The following is a 23,678-nucleotide window of genomic DNA, read 5'->3' as shown; positions in this document are numbered from 1 at the left end:
TGGGCTTGTTTATTATTTCAGGCCAAGCAAAAAATACATATTTTCCAGCACAGAATAGATAACATACATTTTATAAATAAAAGAGTAATTGAATGTTAAATTTTGTATTTGTGCTATCTTCTTAAGTCGACTTTAAAATCCTTTAGCGATGTCTTCTATGGTTCTTACTTTACCTTACAGTGTACCGTATGTATTCAGTAAACATGTGATGTTATATCAATAAAAACAGGCAAAAGTTGGCCTTTACTAAAGTCATTCAATGAATAATAGTTAATGATATGCTAGGTGCTATGAATTCAGTGGCAAACCACAATGAAGTCCCTGCTTTCACAGCATTTATAGTTTAGGTTTTTGTTTTGTTTTGTTTTTGCATTGAACATATTTAATGACAAAGTTTGAAGATGTGACACAGTAAAAAAAGTTAGGCCTGTAAGACCTAAACATGGGGCATTTAATAATGGAAGTTGGTGGAAAAATGAAAGCAATGGAAGAAGGCAAAAGGAATGGACACCACTGGCATGAAACAAAGGAGAATTTGAAGCAGACAAAAAGCAACATGTAATGGAAAATGTAGTGAACTTGGGTTTAAATCCTGGCTCTTGTTTGTTGTGTGACCATTGGTAAATCACTCCATCTCCCTCAATCTTTTACTCTCAGTCTGCAAAGTGGTTATAGCATTGTCTATCTCCAGGTCATTGTGTAGATAAATGACTATAATTCACTCAGGCTGCTGACTTTAATGCTGGTTGGATCTGAGAGTCCTGAAGGCAGTTTGGCATGACCCTTTCTATTCTAAGACATGACATGCCTCCCCCCCTCTCTATGACTAAGGTGTTTTGTCACATTAACATGGATGAGTGCCTTTGGATGCAGTGCTGTGGAGGTAACTCAAAGAGGGGAGCCATGCAAGAGGTTGAGAGGAGCAGGCATGAGCAGTATTGGGTCACAGGAGGGAGGGCACCCTCTCACAGTGTAATGCATATGGACAGGGGAGTGATGTAAGGCAATTGGGATCTGTCTTCAGTGTTAATTAACCTTTCTCACCTTTACATTGCAACAGCCAGTGGTAGTTCTCTTACTCCCAAGGAGGGGATGTAATTAGAACAGATGGAGAAAATACAAATGGAAAGAAGTAGAGCACTTATTCAACTCCAGGGGGCTCATGCCCTGGGATTGTGTTTAGTGAAGGCAGGAATGATTTTTACCTTATAATCCAGGTGTTTTTCTCAAGCCCCTGAGGTAAGCCAGCTGTTAAAGAGAGAAAGAGAAGGAAAATCGAGAGCCTGTTTAGAATCAAGCCTTCTCTTATTTATCTCTGTATTTCTAAAGCCTCAAAGTTTTTGGAATATAGGAGAAGCTCAGTAGATGTTTTAAATGAGTATATGCATAACCTCTCCCTGGAGACTATAAAGTCTAGAAACCAAAGAGGCCATAGCAGGATGAGCCTTTACAATCATCTTCTCAATTAGACTTAGAATTTTCGAGAGATTAAAAATAGCCTAAAGCCACAGAGGTGATCAATGTCAAAGCTAGAACTGGAAACCAAATTCAGACTTATTTATTACACTACAGTGATTCAGTCACCCCCATTAGATCTACATTTTGATTATACAATTAAGAAGCACTGGCTGGGACCTCTAGGAACTGTGAATAAGGATGATGTAGACAACCACAAGTCCACAGACTACATATTGGAGACGCAGCTGCATCAGATTTGGTCTATGCTTAAGCCAGCCTCACAGGTGATGTTGAGCAACCAAGGCACCCTGAGGAATGGCTCATGAAGAGGCAAGGTGCAGGCAAAAGACTTCTGAAGGCAATTGTGCCCTTAAATGTGCTCTTATTTCCCCAAAATTTGAGGTATAATTCACAATTGTATATATTTAAGGTGTACAATTTGATTTCACATACATATTCTTTGTGAAATAATCACAACGAAGCTAATGAATATATCACTTCATATAGTTATGTTTTTACACTTTTTTAAAATTTTTAACTTGAATATAGTTACACACAATATTACAATAGTTTCAGGTATACCATGTATTGATTCAGCTTCTTTGTACATTATGCTATGCTCAACACAAGTGTAGCTACCATGTCACCGTACAATGCTATTACAATGTCATTGACTCTATTCCCTGTGCCATGACCTTTAGTCCTGTGACTTACTCATTCTATAACTAGAAGCCTGTATGTCCCACTCCCCTTCACCCATTTCGCCCATCCTCCCTGCTGCCCATTGTTATCTTTATTATGGTGAGAGCACTGAAGATTTACCTTCTTAGAACATTTCAAGCATACACTACATATTATTGGTTGTAGTCACATTTATTCTATTAAATCTCCCAGAACTTATTCACCGTGTATAACTGAAACTTTGTACCTATTTTAAACATCTTTGTAATGGAGAGCTTTCTTTGATGAGTCTGAACACCTTCTCTGCAATTATATTCAGGAGTATAAAAAGTTCAGAGGGCTTCTATCACTTATGGAGATTTCCTCTCTAAAAAACCAACCAAAACCAACCAACTAAAAATATCTTGCCTGCTTTGCCATGGTTACTACTAGTATTTATACATTTGTGTATGAGACTCTATGAGCCTATGGATATTTTATGGTGTTATTTGCTCAGATACTCCTATTGGAAAGTGCCCCCATTCCATAGGACAAGAGACGTGGGTGCCATGTTTTCACTCTACTATGTTTTCACTCCGCTGGCAGAAGGTTATTGGTGGTCAGCAGTGAGCATTTGATGCCAGTTAAGCCAACAGAGCTCTGGTGGAATTTGCATCTCTTCCCCATTGTTGCTGAGGCTCATTTACCTCATTTCTCTTTCAAAAGCTGTGTTACTTATAACTATCTTGGATTTTTGAATGATATTAGCTTTCCTGAAGCTAGTTGATCTGTTTCACCTCTCTTTCAACAAAACAGACTTGATTAAGATAGGAATAAGAATTTTAAAATAATTGTGATAGTTCCATGTATATTCAAATGTAATTAAAATCATAGATTCATACACATACTTTACATTCACCTTTGAGAGCCTGATATTGTTATCCCATTTTATAAAGGAAATAGAAGGAAGCTCAGAGAAATTAAGTGACCTTTTCCAAAGTCACACACCCAGGGAATGGAGAATCTTTGATGCAAGTCTAAGCCTCTTTCTTTTTCTAGTACAGTCCCTACTCAGGGAGATTAAAGTTCATTGGAAGTCCATAAATAAATAAATATAGGAAAGACCAAAATAAAGGCAAATGGACAGAATAGAACAACTGCAAATTGCCATGAATCAAGAAAATGATTTCATGTTGAAGCATCCTAGCTAAGTCCTCATGGTTCTGAGACCAATTCCAACATGGGGGGCCAGGGAAGTTCCACATAGCACCAAGTAATTCTCCAGGGACCATTTGGGTGCCCTACAATTCAATTCAACTCTGACACTATCTACCCAGATATAGAAACAGATTCCACAGATTGAGCACTAAGTCCTCCAAGACCATCCCTCTACCCCTACCTTCAGATGCCAATCACAAGCACACTTTGTTCTCTGTACTTCTGACCAGCCAGCTATAAACCACTACCCCTTCCTTGGGTTTGATTAGTCTGCTAGATTGGCTCCCAGAACTCAGGAAAACTTTTACTAAATAACTGGTTGATTATAAAAGGATGTAACTCTGAAACAGCCCGATGGAAGAGATGCATAGGGCAAGGTGCGGGGAAAAGACATGGAGATTCTGAGCTCTGTCTTCCAGCACACTACTCTCCCCACATCCCCACGTGTTCACCAACCTAGAAGCTCCCTGAATACTGTCCTTTTAGGGTTTTACGGAGGCTTCATTATGTAGTCATGATTGATTAAATCTTTGGACACAGGCAATGGCTCCAACCTCCAGTACCTTTCTTCTCCCCAGAGAGAGGTGGAACTGAAAGTTCCAGCCCTCCAATCACATGGTCGGGTCCCCTGGCAACCAGCCCCCAACCCTAGGGGCTTTCGAAAAGCCACCTCATTAAATAACAAAAGATACCCTAATTACTCTCTTCCATTAGGAAATTCCAAGGGTTTTAGGAGCACTGTGCCAGAAATGGGGTTGAAGATCAAATATATATTTCTTGTAAATCTCAATACCACAGTCCTTAAATATGATAAAAAGGTATTTCCATTCATGAGAATGGAACATGAGAAAAATCAGAGTGGAAATGCAAAATATGGCAGGAATTTAGCATTCATGGAGCAGTGCAGTGGGAGCAAGACCAGAAAGATAGTTAAGAGCCATGTTCTTGGATCTCTCAAAGTTGTCTAAGGAATTTGGATTGTTCCATTAGCATGAAAAACACAGTGGAAGGCTTTGAGAAGGGAGGTAGATTCTTCTCCAAGAGTAGTCTGGACTACAGATGGGAGAAAATGGAGGTGTGTTGGTGAGTAAAATATTGCAATGATCCTTATTCCTCCGGAACTTTCATTTACTGTATCAGAATGGAAAGACATGCCTTATGTACCAAATGGGAGGTCCACTTGTATACCCTTTATCTCAAAAATCTTAGCTCTTTGATCGCATGATCAGTATGTCTCTTATTCTTAAACCATTTACCTTATTTAATTCCAGAGTCTGAGGTCACATCCCCAATACCAGCTAATCTCTATTCCTCCACCAAGGGTGATTTCAGAGTATGCTTCAAGACTGCTGTGGGTCTACTGCCTACCATACTCATGCTGCAACTCCTTTTTCTGCTAAATAGAAGAAGTTCTTCCAATTTCTTTTATAATCTTATTCACGTGCCAGCTTTTGTCTTTATTTTTCTCTTGGATTGCTCTAAAGGGATAGATAAGAAGTTTTCTATTCAAAATAGTTTTGTAAATGTGGCTGTTGCAAATTGGGATTGTTCCATTATGCCAACGTTCTCAAATGTTACTTATGTAAAATAATTTCCCATGTTCTATTTTAAAGGAAAATTGGAGAACAGTTGAAAAGATCTAAATTCTAGGTGTTCACAGTAATGGGGAAATTTGAGAGGACATCTGTGAATGAAAAATTCTGATTCCTTTTTCAAAAATGGTCTTCTCACTTTGAGCTAATATACTCCTTTTTTGATGCTTCTATCGTGTCATATAAATTTTTGACTTTTCTAGTTTTTTTACATGCTCATCACCCTGAGAAGATAGTAAACTCATTAAAGACAGGTGCTCTCTTTTATTGAATTACATCCTTTTTTAGGGGGGTGTCCTAGCTCATAATGATTTCTTTAATCTCTGGGAATTCCTAGGTGTGAGACCCAACTGCTATGTCTACATCATCTGCCTGCACACCTCTGGCCATAGCAGTTTTCTTCTGAAGTGAAGAGCTGACTCTGTTGAACCCGTCAGATTCCCTCTTCTGGAAAAATGTAATCTCGAAAGCAGAGAGAGATGAGCTATATTGATGATAGTATCACAGAGAGAAAATTGTATTCTCTTTCCCTAACTCCTCTGAACTTCTCTGCTCCCCACTTCTCCTGAGTCTTAGTCATTAAACACTTTGGATTTGAGGAGATCCCCAACATTCTGTCAGAATCCCCACTTTTTAAAGTTAGCCTGTGTTGGCTTCTGATAGTTGAATCACAAGAATCCTATCTAATTTTGTTTATCATTGTCTTTTCTGTAACACAGATCTCAGAAATTTACACATGGTAAGCGTTCAAGATCTAAATTAATGATCTCACAAGCACACAGACCTTAGCTTTCATTCGGGGTTTAAGCACTTGAGTGGAAAGACAAACAGGGACTGAATGTTAGTTATGAACCTTTTACTAAAACACAACCTTACCTAGGGCTCTTCACCTCCTTGGACCATTCCTGTCTGGACCTTTAAAAGAGATTCTATCACATGACCTTTTTAGTTTGTTCCCAGGCTGGATACTAGATTGTAGTCTCCTATTACTCTCTGAAAAGAGATACAAGGCTTGACGTCAGTTCAAAAACTTTCAGCAACAAAATGTGTTGGGTGATCATTTATCTTCATGTTCACCTCCATATGTGATGGTCTCTATATATAACATGAGAGCTAATTATTTATGTTTTTTCTTTTTTCTTTTGATTTTCTTTTTAATATGGTAAAGGCAGAGCTGGGAATGAACCCAGGTCATGCACCTTTCAGTTCACTGTACTTTCCTTCATCCCCTGCTGCTGTTTCTACTCTGCCACCACATACGGAAACATTTGCTGATAGTCACCCAGGCAGTTTTTTCAGTTGGCCCACATTAGTCATTTAAAATGGTCAACAGTCTTCCCAGAGAAGTAATCCTTACCAGTGAGGCTTAAGTTATCATCACTGTTTTAGGTAACTCATGATATTGACCAAAATCTTGGTGAGGAGAGTATGGTCCTTGGAATAAATTGGCTTTAAGTGGTCAGAAATGTTTTGCTGGAGAGTAAAGGTACCCTGCTCTTCTGATAGCACACACCTAAGACAGAAAATTGTACTTTTCCAGAATTCAGTATGTGAATGTTGGATTCTGGGTGACAGAAAGTGATGGCACTGAGTCAAAATGCTGGATCTCCTCTGGAGATTCCTCAGATGCTCCAGATTCACTCAGGTAACCAGAACTGACTCCATTTCCCTGGATTTTGAGTACTTCTTCTGTAACATTGGACTTAGCTCAGTGGTTTCCCACCTGTGCTCTGGAGGGATCTGGGTTCCAAAGTAGGGTGTCTGAAGGCACCTTGCAGTATCCAGGAGAGACGGAGTGAGTAGAGAGTATACAAATAATGCTACACAGAAAGGGCTTCAAGGAGCTCCCTCCCCCACCTCAACCAGAACAGCCCTGCTTGGGTGTTTCTCCAATAGGATTCATTTAGCGGTAAAAATGAAAGCTTTAAAACAACTCGTTTCTTAACATTCTCTAAGTGGGATTCCCTCCCTTCCCAATCTTAACCCTAAATGAGGAAGGTGGGAAATTGCACACATGCTTGTCAGTGCATCTCCAGCAAGGGTTTGGAACACATTAAATTTTTTCCTTTCTGAAAAACAAATGGATTCCTGCATCTCCAACTACTGATCGAACTCTGCCACTGTGATGCCGCGTTATCAGCTTATCAACTCAAAATTCACATCTGTAGGCCGCCTGGGTGGCTCAGTTGGTGGAGCGTCTGACTTCGGCTCAGGTCATGATCTCACGGTTCGTGAGTTCGAGCCCCACATCAGGCTCTGTGCTGACAGCTCAGAGCCTGGAGTCTGCTTCAAATTCTATGTCTCCCTCTCTCTCTGCTCCTCCCCCACTCGTGCTCTGTCTCTCTCTCCTTCAAAAATAAATAAAAACATTGAAAAATTAAAAAAATAAATAAGAAATTCACATCTGCAAAGCTGAACTCAGCTTCTCTCTCTGACAAACCAGCTTCTCAACAAATCAGCTCTGGGCTCAGTGAACAGCAGTTTTTATCTCCCTGGTTAGTCAGTACTGAAACCTTAATTTATACTTGACCTATCTCTCTCCTTTCAAGGCTACATACCCTTATTCACCTAGCCTTCCCAACACTTTTTAAATTCCATGTATATCTGCTTGATTTCAGTTTCTATTCTCATAATCCTAATTGAGAGAAGCAACTTGCTGAAGGCTGAGGCTATTGTAACAATCTCCTGTGTGCCTGTCACCATGCACAACCATTCTAAATCTCTCTGTCCTCCTCACATTCATATCCTCCTCAATGCCAGGTTAATCTTTCTGGAAGGCTGCTCCCATTATGTAGTCGATAGGGCTTTGTGAATCCAACACCTCTGGATTGGGTTTTAAGTCTCTCTACTGCATCCCCATCTTACATATCTATGTATATTATCCAAAGTCTATTTTTAATTCAAAGCATTCATTCTGGAATATTGATCCCTTTGCTGTGTGAGAAGCACCTATATGATTTGGATTCAGGTAGAGATGATCTGATTTGGAGTTCCCGATGTTGGATCTGATGGACACTTGAATTTTTCAAGAATAAAATGGAGAATGTGACACTCACAAAACTTTCCCGGCAGGATGCAGGGAGAACTATTTTTTTTTTAATTTTTTAAATATTTATTTATTTTTGACAGAGAAAGAGAGACAGAGCATGAGCAGGGGAGGGGCAGAGAGAGAGGGAGACATAGAATCCGAAGCAGACTCCAGGCTCTGAGGTGTCAGCACAGAGCTCAACAAGGGGCTCAAACCCATGAACTGTGAGATCATCACCTAAGTTGAAGTCAGATGCTTAACCGACTGAGCCACCCAGGCGCCCCCAGGGAGAACTTTTTAATAAGGGTAAATTATTATATGAGAGATTAACTTCCTATAAAACTAGAAGCCTTCAAGACAGAACCTTTATTTTTTCTTAAATGTGTGTTTTTTTTTGAGAGAGAGCATGAACAGGAGGAAGAGAGAGAGGCGGGAACAGAGGATCTGAAGCAGGCTCTGTGCTGACATCAGAGAGCTGGACGCGGGGCTCCAACTCATAAACCAGGAGATCATAACCTGAGCCTAAGTCAGACATTTAATTAACTGAGCCACCCAGGCACCCCAAGACATACCCTTTAATAGATTAGGCCAAATTTCACATGTTTCTATACAGTAATATCACAGCACCTGTCTGAATCACAGGTAGAAGATTCAATACCCTACATTAATTGAGGCAGTTTCAATAGTTATTCCACATTTCTATGATACTGTTAAAATAACCTATTTCAGGGCATCCTCCTCTATTTTAAAGTTTTAATTATTTTTTAAAAAATTTTTTTGTTTATTTATTTTTGAGAGAGAGACAGAGCACAAGTGGGGAAGGGACAGACAGAGAGAGGGAGACGCAGAATATGAAGCAGACTCCAGGCTCTGAGCTGTCAGCACGGAGCCTGATGCGGGGCTTGAACTCACAAACCGTGAAATCATGACCTGAGCCGATGTCGGACGCTCAACCGACCGAGCCACCCAGGCGGCCCATAAAGTTTTAATTATTTTATTTATATACTCATCACTTCTATTATCATCCTCTGCAACTATAATATCTTTCTTCCCTTTCAAACCTCCATTTCTCCATGCCCATCACAAGGACCATGCTCAAATCAAATTCATTGCTTTGCCTCAACAAAACTGCTCTCCTGTGTCATCTTTGTAAGTCTTCACATTTCATAAAACCTTTGAACCAGGCTCCTTGGAATCATCAATGACTCCTGTATCAGTCAGGGTTTAGGCTGTAAAACCTACCACACTAGGTGTTTTTTTAAAAGAGATTTAATATAGGGGATTCATTACACAGGTGCTGGGGGTCTGGAGAGAGAAGGGATGGATGGAGGCAAAAAAGAGTGTGCGAGCACACATGTGCCTACAGAATTAAGAGCTGGAGGAATCAGCTATTCTCCCTTTGGTTAGCAGAACAACAGAAAAGGTTGGGATGACTATAACCCAGACCCTCATTTAGAAAATGGCCAGGGCCCCAACTCTGTGGAGCACTATGAAGCAGGGTGCTGGCAAGCTCCCTCTGAGAGGGTGTAGTGGGATTGCTCAAAAAAGCTAGAATTTGAAACCAGTTGTGCTGCCAGGATAAAGTATAATTTCTGGGTCATTGATTGCAAGAACAAAAAGCAAAATAAGAAGCAAGTCCTTTCTGCCTTTTAATAGTCCTTAAATGGCAGAAACTTCCAGGAAACTAGGTATCAGAAAAAAATGAGTAATTTTAGAAATCTAGTCCCAGCATCAAAAGATGAGAATAAAAGGTGGATTTGGAACTCAGAGACTGTGACTTTCACATCCCTCTGATCACCAACTTCTGAATATTCTTCCTTTGACCCACCCAGTGCAAGAACATTTCTCCTCACTTCCTGTTGCCAGGCCCCTGGTGCAGGTTCTCAGCCTCTCTTGTCCAGACTGCCCAAATAGAGGCTGCTAACTTGTCTGTCTATTGCCATCCCACCCCCAACCCCCCTGCCCCCCGCAAAATTCATCCTTCATATCTATACTCGAATTACTTTCCTAACAAATCACCGTGATCATGTTACAACCTGTCTGAAAACCTTTCAAAATCTCTCCTGGCTCCTTCACTTATATTGATACATTTCACTCTAGAGAATCTGAAATATACCTTGTTCCTTCTTTACTTTGATAACTCTTCTAAAAACGTTTATTCCATCTTCAAGAATATGGTTTTTTTCCTACAAAACTTGATAACCACTCTGTTCTATCTTTCAGCATTCACTGAGCATCTATTATATGCCAGACATCAAAAATATTTATATTTTGTGAGTCTGTTGCCCTATTACTAAAGTATAAATGTCTCAAAGGCAAGTTTTATCTTTTTTGTTTCTGTAGTGCTCTGTAGAGAATCTGGGATGTGGTAGATGCTGTAAGCTATCTGATGGATGGATGGATGGATGGATGGATGGATGAAGGGATGATAAATTCACATTTATAATAAAAAATCAAGCTGTCTTCTGGTGCTGCTGGGTGTGTACATTGTCCACATAGACGATTCCAAAAAATCTGGATCAATGCTGGGTAAAGAAGAGCTTCTGATACCTACAGTGCACATAAGGTCAGGGTCATGAACAAACGATAAGGCAGATGCAGCACTGGTTCAAAAGTTCTCGCTTGAGTTACACCAAAGCCAATGAATTTGGGGAGAAAACTGAAGTTAAAGCAAGAGGGTGGTCTGCTGGAGGAGCTCACCCCTGTTACCCTTCTTTCCTCCTCTCAGAAACCTGAAATTGGTCCTTCCCTCCCTGTAACCCCTGCCGCCTCTCCACTTCCACCTCCTCATTTTTAAACGCCACTGTTTTGGAGAAACGGAGTGCGGTTCCAGCTGCAGGCACTAAATCATCGCTGTGCTTTGGACATGTGCTGCAGAAGGGAGCCCCGTGATGAATGGGGCTGTCCGTATTTACATTGGGTGCGCAACAGCTGTGGGGATCGTCCTGTGCACTGAGTATTCTGGGCAGACTTGGCGTGTCCTCCCCCCGCAACCCCACCTCCTCCTCACGCGGTGACAGTGACTGATTGGCCACTTCTAAGGAGAACTGCCCTTTAGAACAAAGGAATCACAATGCCCCCTCTTGTAGAAGCACATGCACACATACGCTCACAGGACTCCCACAAAACACCTCACTCTCGGTGCTACGTTCTTTTTGGCAATTTCATATTTCGCTGGATAACCTTGCAGGCAACAAAACTCAACTATAGGCAGGTGGTGCAGAAGCGGCATTCTTTGTCTCTAAAAAAAAAAAAAAAAAAATCTCCTTATGGGCTTTTAGACACCTGCTACTTTGGTCATCCCCAAACTTTTTGCCCCGGGCAAGTTGTGTCAAATACAGGTCCCGCTAAAGCCCTATGTAACCAGGACTTTGCCTGTAGGCAATCCACCTTCCTGACAGTGTTGACTTGAGTTCCGGTGCCAAAGAGAGGGGAGACAGAGAGCTAAGATCTATCACATTTATCTAGTTCTTTACAGTTTATAATGCATGCCATCACCTTTCACTCTCCAACAATAAACTTTTCAAGCCTGAAGGATGTGAGAGCGAGTGAGAGAGAGAGAGACCTGTGTGTGTCCATGTGTATGAGACAGAGAGAGAGGGAAGGAGAGAGAGAGAGAGGTGGTTTATTTGCTTAATATCATAAAGGCTTAGCAAGTTGCACTAATTCAGGTAGCTAGGTATATAAATACCTAGAATCTATCTATCTATTTTTAACATTTATTTTATTTTTGAGAGAGAGAGAGAGAGAGAGAGAGAGACCACGCATGAGTGGGGGAAGGGCAGAGAGAGAGGGATACAGAGGATCCAAAACAGGCTCCACACCATTAGCACGGAGCCCGATGTAGGGCTTGAACCCACAAACCATGAGATCATGGCCTGATCTGAAATCAAGAGTCAGGCACTTAACCAACTGAACCACCCAGAGGCCCCAGGCCTCGGTGTACTTATAAGTTCTGGCAAGTAGACATCAACAGAGAAATCATGGTCATGATCCCATAAGTAAATTGTATGCTTTATTCTACCCCATATTCTGTCTCTGAGTGGGTAACCAAAGAATCATTGGTTTATCAAGAATGATTCCAAGTTTTCAGGGTACTCATCAAAAACTTTATCTTTTTTGGAACACATAATTGAGTTGCTATTCTTAGGTTTCTCCTTCATATGTTTCAACCTGTTTGGGGACACTTCCTGGGGTAGGTAGCAAAAAGGCTACAGAATCTATTACAATTGTTTACAAGCTCTACTGCATAAAATCCTCGTGGGTCATTGAGGCCTAGCAGGGTTCCAAGACAACTGGGAACAAGAGGGAGGGAGAAGACCAAGCTGATGGGAGTAGCTCTCCCATCCCTTTATGTTCCTATAAAATTTTATTTGAGCAAAATGTTACAAATCTAACCCAAAATGCTGAAAACCACTTGGTAAATTTAAGTTGCAGTTCTCTACTCGAATTCTGTTCTGGAGCAAATAATTATGGATCCCTGAGCCTCATTTTCCAGAAGTCAAAAGGAAGAATAGCAGTGATCCTTTGCTAAAAATACTTTGAGAAAGGGTTGCCTGGGTAGCTCAGTCAGTTAAGCATCTCACTCTTGGTTTCAGCTCAGGTCCTGATCTTGTTTCACACAGGTTATGATCTTGCATTTTGTGAGTTCAAGTTCCAGGCCGCACTCTGCACCCTCAGTGCAGAGCCTGCTTGAGATTCATTCATTCTCTCTCTCTCTCTCTCTCTCTCTCTCTCTCTCTCTCTCTCTCTCTCTCTCTTTCTCTCTTTCTATGTGTGTGTCTCTCACTCTGTCCCTCCTCCACATGTGCATGCCTCTCACTCTCTTTCTCTTTCAAATAAGTAAAACTTAAAAAAGAAAAACTTGGAGAAACCATACTTTATAAATCATAAAACATTACAGAAAACTTAAGAAGATGTTAGTATTATTAAATTTCTTCTACAATGACCCCCCCCCCCCCCATTTCCCCCTATTTACTCTACCACCACTACTGCCAGAACCCAAACCATCAGGATCTGTTCTGGGACTCTGCGAATCAGCCATGCCCACCTACTGGATTCACTGTGTGCCCTGCAACTGTACCTATCCTGACACTTAGTCAAACACAAAATAAGACTGCAGGAGGAAGGGTTGAGGACCCAGGGGACAGGTTCTAGTTCTGTCATTTATTTGTTATGTCATCATAAGTAAGTTTCTTGACCCAGCAAACACTGTTTCCTCATGTGTGAAAATTATGAGTGTATCTGCATAAAAATTATGATGAGGACTATGAGATATAAGGAATTCAAAGGATTTGTGATCACGTAATGATTTAGGAAATTGTCTTTTTGTTTGTCTTTATGTTATTTGATTTGGTAGAAATTGTGAGACAAGAAATATGACTAAGATGCAAAAAACAAACAAAAAAACCACACCAAAAAGTCCCCCAAAAGGGTAGTGCAGAGGGGTTCCATCATTCAACAGCTTTGGGAAAAACTGGGTTAGATGGGGTTTTTTTCGTGGCAGGAGTTTCATTTAATATTACCGATATCAAAGGAAGATGTTTTATACAGCATCTTCCAAACCTGCTTGACAGTGGCTCCTATCTGCTGGATGTCTGGAGTGGCAGAGTCCTATGGAACTTTCTGTGATGCCTTGTGCAACCATCGCCACAGTTTTAGAACCTTTTTCTAAATTGGGAGGAGGTGCCCCCATTAGCAGCCACTCCCCATTTTCCTTTAACCGCCTGGTTTGCCCCAACCCCCAACCCCTACCCTAGGGCACCAGTAACCTACTTTCTATCTCTCTGGATTTGCCTATTCTGAACATTTCATACAAATGGAAACGTGGTCTTTTGTGAATGTCTTCTTTCACTTAATGTTTTCAAGGTTCATGATGTTGTAGCATGAATCAGTACTTGATTCCTTTTTATGGAATAAACATAACATTAAAATTAAAAAAAAAAAGAACTTTATGTGATGACAGACATGTCTTTATCTGCTGTGGTCAATGTGGTAACTACTAGCCACAGGTGGCTACTGAGCCTTGAAAAACGTTTCATATGACTAAGAACCTGAATTTAAATTGTGTTCAAATCAATTAATTTCTAATTTAAATTTAAATAGCCACATGTGGCTAGTAGCTACCCCATTAGATAGCACAGATCTAGACACTAGTGTTTCAGGAACATGCTGCAGCTGTACCAACAGCTGGGCACACTGTCAGAAACTGGCAGGACCTGGGGAAGCAGGTTGCATCAGGCAGGAGAAGATCTGCTTGCTTTCCTCGCAGAAGGAAAAGTCATGAATAATAGCTCCTAACCCAGGTGGGTTTCCTGAGAAGCTAATGAAGCTTAAGCTTCAGTATTTCTCCCTTGCCTGGGCCCATATAAAGTCTTGGGAGTTTTTCACATGGTCAGATATTTTATTGTAAAATTCTCAACCGTAGATGTTAACCATATAATTGATTAAAACAGCTTTTTCACTCTAACTTCCATCATTTAATGTTTTCTCTCACATTAGTTGGCAATGGTATAGCTATGAATCTCTTTGGAGTCTGAATAATGGGAAGTTGAGTTGATACGCAGTGTTTGGGTCTTAGTGAAATATATTCACATGGTTCAAAGTCACTGTTGTGTTACACTGAAGTTATTTCTAGTCATTCCAATGTAGGAATGGCTTTCAGTAATATTCCTAATACTGTAAGCTCAAAAAGCATGTAAGAAAATCTAAAATGCTTTTAAATTTGACGACTTATCTGTGAAACAAATTTGCTAAAGGTTTTCATAAATTTGACCAAAATCTTTAAAATTTCCTGATATTTTCAAAATTTGTGAAGCCCAAAGAAACTTCTCTAAATTATCTTTAATGGAAAACATATTTTAAGCAACATTATCAGAGAAAAGATCAAATTATCTTTTATTCTCTCTAGAGAGAATATTACAAAAGCATCATCATAAAAGACATAAAATAAAGCCAAAAGAAAAAAAATATTTGAGTTAAAAATTATTACAGAAATATTTCAGAAAGTTACTTATCTTGTAAAAAAATACATCATTTTCTGGATTGAGGAACCCTTTAAAAACTTTGAGTTTATTATGAGCCTTTTTCTAACTATTATTTTGAATTCTTTATTTTGTTTGTAATTTTGTATGCTTGTTTTAAAGCAAGTCCCCTAAATTCTATAATTTTTAGTATCTGTAAAATCTAAATAAGTCTATAGATGCATTAAAAAAATTCTTATATGCCAGCCATCATGTAGAACATATTGCATGTGTTATCACATTGGATTTGACCAGTAGTCCTATGGAGGAGGTCTTCTTTTATCTCTCTTTTTCAAGATGAAGGTCTGAGTCAAAGATGCTACATACGTTTTCAGAGCTAGTAAATAGAAAAACTCAAACCCGAGAAGACTTTTCCTTCTGACTCAGAAGTGGAAGGTAGCAGCAAACTCTTGCTTCTTACAATGATGCGGCGGGGAATCTACAAATTACAAAAAATAATGTATTTTTAAAAAGTGACCAAAAATCTGTGGAAGGTAAAGAGTGTAGAAGAAATTAAGTCCAGAGAGAAAAAAAACACTGCTTTCTTTCTTGGGAGCATTTCTTGAGTCTAGGCACAGGCTGGAGATAAGGTTTGCAATAGGCAGAGAGACTGCTGAGCAAAAGAAAAACCAGTGGAACTTCTAGCAGCTATGTGGGCTAGCATGAGGGATTTATGTTGGGAAGTGAGCCCATGCTAGCATCTGTTGAGTGCTGCAGGGGAGGCTAGAAAACAGAGTGAAGCCCCCCCACAGTCTTGCAGGGCTTAAATCAAAGTCATGTATTCTGTTGTTTGTTGGTCATTCTAACTGGTATGTCATAATCCACTGTGCAACCATGAACAATCTACTTTTCACCTCACTTTTTAAAAGTATTGGAATAGGTTCTGATGTTTGGCCATCACAGATAGTGAGTATCACTATGAACTTTCAGTGGCTTGTCGTTATGTTGAGGATATAACCAGGTGAGGAATTAATTGCTGGGTCATAGGGAGATGCATATAGTCATTCTGCCAAATAGCAGGTGGGGCCAATTTTAAATGTTTTTAACTCTGCTATAGATTATTCAGTCTCATTGAGGCACAGCGAAGTTACAACTACAAAATTGACTTCCTTACCATGCATCTATATATTCATTTAATCTTTCTGTTCATCTAGTTGAGGAGACAGAGAGGCAGAGTTCATATGGAGAAAAGAATATAAAGTACAAAAAAATAAGATACAGAAACCAGAGAAAAGAGAAATGCAACTTAAGGGGCGCCTGGGTGGCTCAGTCGGTTAAGCGTCCGACTTCGGCTCAGGTCATGATCTCACAGTCCGTGGGTTCGAGCCCCGCGTCGGGCTCTGTGCTGACAGCTCGGAGCCTGGAGCCTCTTTCGGATTCTGTGTCTCCCTCTCTCTGACCCTCCCCCGTTCATGCTCTGTCTCTCTCTATCTCAAAAATAAATAAACGTTAAAAAAAAAATAAAAAACAAAGATATGTGAAGATAGATATTATATTAACTTTACAGAAATAAAGTGCAGAGACCGAGGTTTTGGAATGTATCCATGCATCCTTATGTGTGCATTTTTTTTTTTTTATCAGAGCAGGAAAACTTATTTCTGGAAAATACCTTTGTCTAATTTGTGTATTTTTTTCTTAAATTAGTTGATGCCTTTGATGTATTGAATGTGTTCTTTTAAGTGTGTTGACAGTCAAAGAGAATGTGCATCTGAAATAATTCTTTATTTCAAGTATTAGAAGTAAACAAGATGTCAGAGTCTCTGAAAGATTAGAGGAGAAGAGAACAAGAAAAGCGGATCTGTATGTATGGGAAAAGAGTTTTACAGAATTACAGATCAGGATGGGGGCAGAGTGTGCATGCACACCTGTGTTGGATGGTAGATTCTACAACTCCAACTTGGAGTCTCCTTGGCAATGTGGTACTTTGTAATGCATGTATCGGGATAATTGACTCTTAATTCTTCTCCAGTTTGGACCCTTGCTATCTAGTCTCAAACTGCTTTTTGTCCAATCCTAGAATGTCAGAGCCCAGAGAAAATTGCGAAGATCACCTATTGTAAGTCTTCATTTTACGTTTAAGAAAGACTGAGCCCCAACAAAAGGAATATGACTTAGAGAGGCCACAGACATGGTCTTTAATTTCCTCTCCTTCCACACACGCCTCCTGAGTTCCAACTGCTCTGCTTTTTGGTGCAGTATTTCTTCCCACTAGAGCATATGCGTAAGGGATCACTGTTGCTTTATTGTCTCTGTATTGTATTTAACCTTGTTTTCTCTTCTACTCTGGCCCTAAGTAGGATTCACTCTCGGATAATGGAGCAGAACCACATGTTCTTGTTGCTTTTATTTATTAGGAGGAATTCTCTAAAATTCAGACAAGAAAAATATTCAAATAGAATTGTAAAACCAAAATAAAATTCAAAAAAAAAGCTGCAAAGAGACTTGAAAGATTATGAAGTCTTCACGTTGATGAGGGGAAAGGTTTGTCTCAGAGACATCAAGTTGTTTCCACATTCACGTAGATGACGAGTCACAGGCATGCGTAAGAATTCAGGTCCTTTTACTCCCAAGAAATTTAGTATAAAACCAAATCTCTACTATGAGTGAAGGACTGTTTGGTGCAGCAGAGGAAACACAGGTATTGGCCTCTACCCTTAAAGAGCCCAGTAGAGGTGAGCCAGGTACTGTAGATAGGGCATTTTCAGTGGAAGTCCTATTTGATCCTGGGAAGGTATAAACACCACCCAAAAGAGTAAGATGAGAAGAACTTCAGTGTACCTACTGTGGTGTGTGTGTGTGTGTGTGAGATGGGTAGATATTTCAGGCAGACCAATTAGTACCCACCTCATGCCAAACATGCAGTAAACAAAGGATATGATGCTGAGTGAGACAGATACTGTTTATGATCAGGTAGGGTAAAAAACAACAATACCTTTTGAGAAAGAAACAGAAAATGAAGAAAGAAATGACTAAGGCAATCTACCTAAGTAGAAGGTGATAAACCGGGGGTTTCGTAGAGGTATATAGTAAGGATGATGGAGCGGCAAAAATATGATCTTAGAAGAAGGGAAAACTCAAGCATCTTAAGAGGTGTTGTAGATTGATGGGGAAAGGGTGTGCACGAACAGTTCTTTTCTCCCTTGCTCACCGATTCCATGTTACTATGCTGTGCGCACACATAGATAAAGTGGTCTCTTTTTCACTCCCTTCTCTGTGGGTTTCATTTCTAGTCACACTCTCAGCTGGTTAATTCTCTTCTCTCTAAGATCAGAGATTAGATACAGCCTGGATTTATTGCTGGAAGACATAAAAAGAACTATCCCTATCAGGGATTCAAATGATTAAATATCCCACCACAGAAATACTTTTAACTTCCCATATAGTAGAATTTCACTTGCCTTCAGATACCAGGGCTGGTGCTACCCCAGGGCTCTGAGTCATGGGGAGCAAGAACAGAAGCAGGGGGATGGAGGCAGCAAAGAGATAAAGCCCAGGAATGAAAAACAGGATGGATTTTAAAATGGAGTAGGGAGAGGCTGTGAGAAAGGAAGGACAGAAACCAGGATAGTAGAGAAAATAAAGAGGAGACGTGAGTAGCATGGACTGAAACGGGAGGATTAAACCAATTAATCATGGAAACAAAAGCAAAGACTAGAAGGGAAAATGGTGTTAGACATCTTTCCTTGTCCACTCCCTCTATCACTTACCCTTGATTTTCATGTTCCTGTCTAAGAAAACTCTATTCCTCGTGTTACAGAATCACAGAATTGGAGCATATGGAGCAGCCCCTTTAAAAGAGCGTTTTCTCCATCCATTTATTGTTAGGCTGAAATCCTCACTCAGGTTCTGTTTGACCATTACATTTTGCATACACTAGAAACTCAAAGTTCTCTTGAAAACGTTAGAAGATCTGCTAATGCTTATGCTTGGTTGTCACACACACACACACACACACACACACACACACACACAATTAAAGTCAAGTACCAGCCATCCCCCTTAAAGCAAGATATGACACTCCTCCTTCTCTGTGGTGCCCACCAGCCTTCCCTCCCTCCTGGCTGCTTTGTCCCTCATGCATTTGAGTAGGCTACACGGGATTTGGTCCAATCCGTGTACCTCCCAGCTCCCCACACTAAACACACAAAACCACATGCTCAATGCACATAGAAAACAGCCCAAGGGAAGTCAAGAGGCTCCCCAAAGCGACACAGTAGGTTTCTGGCAGAGACCGAAGTGGAGAGTCTACCATTGTTTCCACTGCCTCACTGTCAGCTTGTACTTGGTGATGAGGGCTTTCCAAACACTAGGGCTCTTGTCACAGCTCAGCTATTCATGCTCTCTCCCAGGCCATCCCAAGTCTCTATCCATCTTGGATCACTGGCCTCAGCTTTCAAAACCATCTCAGAGTAAGAAGGGTCCTTAGTCTACCTAGACCATCTATCACATTTCACAGATAAAAAAAACAAAAACAAAAACAGAGGTCCTTACTGTTGACTGACTTGCTCAGTTCAAACTGGTTATGAATGAAAGGACTGGCATCAGAGTCCAAATCTCCTTCCTCCTAACCCCATGCTGTCTGTTGCTAAACTCATTGGTTCAAGCCCCAGGACCCTCCAGGGCTTGCATTTGACTTTTTTTCTTTTCTTTCTTTCTTTTTTTTTTTTTTTTTAATCCTTCATCGCCCTCTGGCTCAGTCCCCAGCTGTCTGGTGCCTCCCCATCTTGTCCCCCTCTTTCTATTCTATTAGACTTAATTTTACCATGATTTCCTCCCAAATTTTCTAATTTAATCTGATGTTGACTTTGACACTATTATTTTCCTTGAGCCTTCACTGTAGCACTTACCATCTGTCCCAAGAATTTAATGGATTCTTTTTGCTTTGTGTTCTTTTATTCTATCTACCTTTCATGGTTTCTGTCTCCCTCTCTTCTATTTCTTTCTGCATCTCCCTCTCCCACTTCCTGTCGCATTTGCTTTTCTGTCTGGCTCCTTCTCTCTCTTTTTCCTTTCTCTGCCTGCTTTTTTCTTATTTCTTCTCTCTTCTTGTCTCCTCCTTCTAATAGATACACTCTAGCCCCCACTCCCCCTCTTTCTTTATGAGGCCCCTTTATTTTTTCCAAGGGGAAGAGGGAGTAGGTACCAGATATGGGAAGAGCAGCAGGAAAACACGTACTCTCAGTTCCACTCCTCATTGCCATGTAGAGTATGTAGGAGCACCTGCCTTACAAAACAGTACCTACTCCTCACAGGTTCTCCCTGCCTCAGGTTTAGATGTTGCCTTTTCTCCTTTCTCAGATTTCTGGTCCTTACTTAGATGCCCTCCCTCTTTAGACTTGATGCTTCATGCTGAACTAATCATGAGTGAGCTTCAAGGAACCTGGAATGGAGTTTATTGCCTGTTCGCTCTCCAGAGCTTGGGAGAGATCCATAATAATGTAGCTTTGGATAGACCAGGGACCCTTTTCATCCTCACAAAACAAGTGGCCTGAGTAAAATATGGTGAAAGATTGGGCTAGAGAGGTAAGAAGGAGTCAGATCATGAACAAAAATAAGTATGAAATGTTTCATAAACCAAAATGACCAAACTATTTTTTCTATTCCATCTCCTTTTAGATTTTAACAAAATTATTTCCACTCTATGAAAAATAACCAGGAGCACCAAGAGGATGGGAGGAGGAAAAGGAAATGACAAGAGAGAGGAAAGAATCATATGAGTGAACTGGGTTTTTGCTAGTGGGTCTTGAACAGCTTAATTAGGGAATAAAATGAAACCAATATATTAAGCCAGGCATTAGATTATGAATGCCTGGCTTTATGTTCTGATGTATGGAACTCATCAATTAGTAATAATCAGATCTTTTCCAAGTGTAGGATCCAAGGATGCCACTGTTATATCTGAAGAACAATTCAAGCTTAGATTTTCCTTGAAAATTTTTCCCATGTCCTATTTTATTCTATTCATGGGCATGGTCCTAAGATAAAGGCAAAGGGGGAGGCCTCCATTCTATTGCCAAAGCTTGAATCTATAGGCCGTTCATTGAAGAGGCCTTTTGCTACTAGGGGGAGGTCGGTAAGATGACTGAGCAGTTTCTGGATTCAGCACTCCCGACCTCCCAGATGAAATCAGATGTAAATGGGCCTGTAGACACTTTGTAAACTGTCATATGCCCTCAGGCCCCAGTTAGCTGGAGATTAGCCTTCTAAGACACTTCAAAGAACAGTTTGCTGCATAATGATCACATCCACCGTCATTTATAAAAACTGACAATTTTCCAGGCACACACATTATATTTTCATTCTTCATTCAAGGTTTTAATACCCTCATATTTACATATGAGGAAATAGAGGCTCAGAGAGGTTAATTGATTTGTTAGGGTCATACAGCCAATAACTGGTAGCATTTCAGTTTGAACCCAGGTCTGCCTGTTCAAAATTAATTTTTTCCCATAATCCTACACTGCTTGCCTTATACAAAATGGGTGCAGGAGGAAAGTAAAAATAGAACCTTCCATCACATGATTTTATATTTTTTAATTCTTTTTCTTATCTCTTCTATAAACAGTTCATTAGCTTAGGCTAAGAATCATTCAATAAATGAATGATATCTTTACTGAGATTACTCATTCTGGAGGCAATGGACTGGTTCTTCCCCATGGCCTCTTCAAGTTGGAAAATTTCAGGTGGATTTTGGGAGAGACATATAGAATGAATGTGTTTTACAGCAAAAAAAAAAAAAAATCCACTTATCAGGTCATCCCCATCCTATCAGGACACCTGCTGGATTGCAGTCAAATTGCCAATGAATGATTAAAACCTTATTTCCATAAAGTGATTTGCCATCTTTATTGGTTTCTGAATCACTGTCTGATGAACTACTCCTTAGAGGGGTATTGGCTGCCTTTACAAGATTTGGAGCCACCCACAATGGCCAAGCAGGAGTCTCTGGTGTCCAGAAAAGGGGATGTGGGTGCAAGACTCAAAGTGTATTGTTTCCTATGGGAGGGGGTCTGGGAAAGCAGGCCCTCTGGTGCTTCTTGAACTGAGCAGAGCAGAGGAGGAGACAGCAAAGCTCAAAGAGATGAGGCTCATGGAATAAGCAGTAGATGCTAAAAAGCACCCTATTCTTCAATGACATCCACTCTGTCAAGGTTGGAAGAGACCTTAAATTCAATTGATTTAGTACCTTTTCAAGCTACTTGGGGCCCCAGAATACATATTTTTGTATACAGGACCGGTAGGATCAGGGCTTCTTTAGGCCCAGTGTCTTTTTCTCTTTTCTTTTTCTCTTTTCTTTTTCTCTTTTCTTTTTCTCTTTTCTTTTTCTTTTTCTTTTCTTTGAAGCCAATTTGTAAATGTTTATCAAAACTTTGTGTGTATAATTTTTGACACCCCTTCTACTTCAGTATTCTAGCCTCTAGCAAAGCATGCACCTGCACAAAATATGCACAGGTATGGTCTTTGCAGTGTTACTTGTAATACCAAGAAGTGGAAATGACTATTGGCAGAAGAAAATTCAAATAAATTGTGTAAGTTTTTAGACAAGTGACCAAAATTTATGCCCAAATAGAAGATATATCAACTGCTGTTAAAAGTTGAAAAGTCTAGATAATACCTTAATTATAAAATTACTTCTAAAGTTGTTTCACATACATGTGTGTATACATATATATGTATGTGTGTACGCATGCATACACATATGTGTGAGGAAGGAACATTGTTACCTATGGAGAGGAAAATAGACTTAAAGCAGTTCACATGCTAAAACTTATTCTCTGTATTTCCAGGTGGAAATAATTTTTAAATTTTTGAACAAATTTATATTCAAATTTATAATTTTGTAATTTTCTGCGTTATTGCTATCATAATTTTGTGATTATATTTTTTGAGACAAATTTCTCAGATCAATTATTTTTTCTTTTATAGAATCTATTATGGTTTCTATTGTTACCTCTGTTCATTTTAATCATGCTTATTTTATAATCACCCCCAGATATTTCTATTATCTCAAGTTCTCTCATTCTCTTAGTTTTTGTTTTCTTACTCTCCCTTAAGAAGAATGGGTGTGTAATTTTCTTTATTATTTGAGCTCATCTTCAACAAAATGCTGAAAGCTCCTATACCGTTGAAATGTTTTTATAAAGTGGTTTTACACTGGACTATTTTAAGGATCAGAGGGTTTACTGATCCTGAGCCAATTCAGACCCCACATCCACATATGACATGGATCTGAAATTCTGATTACTTGCAGATTTCCTCTGCCCATTTAGAACCCTAGAAAATTTCTTCTGGATTTTAGACTCAGGTAGGTAGACTCCTCCTGATTCCCTTTCATCAACAAAGAGAATATATATCTACCTATATCTATCTATGTCTATATCTATATCTATCTATATATAGATATAGATAGATATAGATAGATATAGATAGATATATATATAGATAGATATCTATCTATATATAGATAGATAGATAGATATAGATGTATATATATAGATATATATATATATAGGCTTCGATGTCCCAATTTACTTTCTGCCACTTTTTGGAACTTCACAAAGCGATCCCTTTGTGTAGGTAAACCCTCACTGCCTGTCTTTAGAACCAGCATCTGCATACTCAACACCACCCTAGGGAAACTGGCCTTTCTTGTTTACTGCATTGGTTTTAAGTTATTTGTATCTGTCACCTAAGTATTTG

Source organism: Panthera leo, chromosome D4, assembly GCF_018350215.1.
Source record: "Panthera leo isolate Ple1 chromosome D4, P.leo_Ple1_pat1.1, whole genome shotgun sequence".
Classification (NCBI taxonomy): Eukaryota; Metazoa; Chordata; class Mammalia; order Carnivora; family Felidae; genus Panthera; species Panthera leo.
This window is presented reverse-complemented; position numbering follows the sequence as displayed.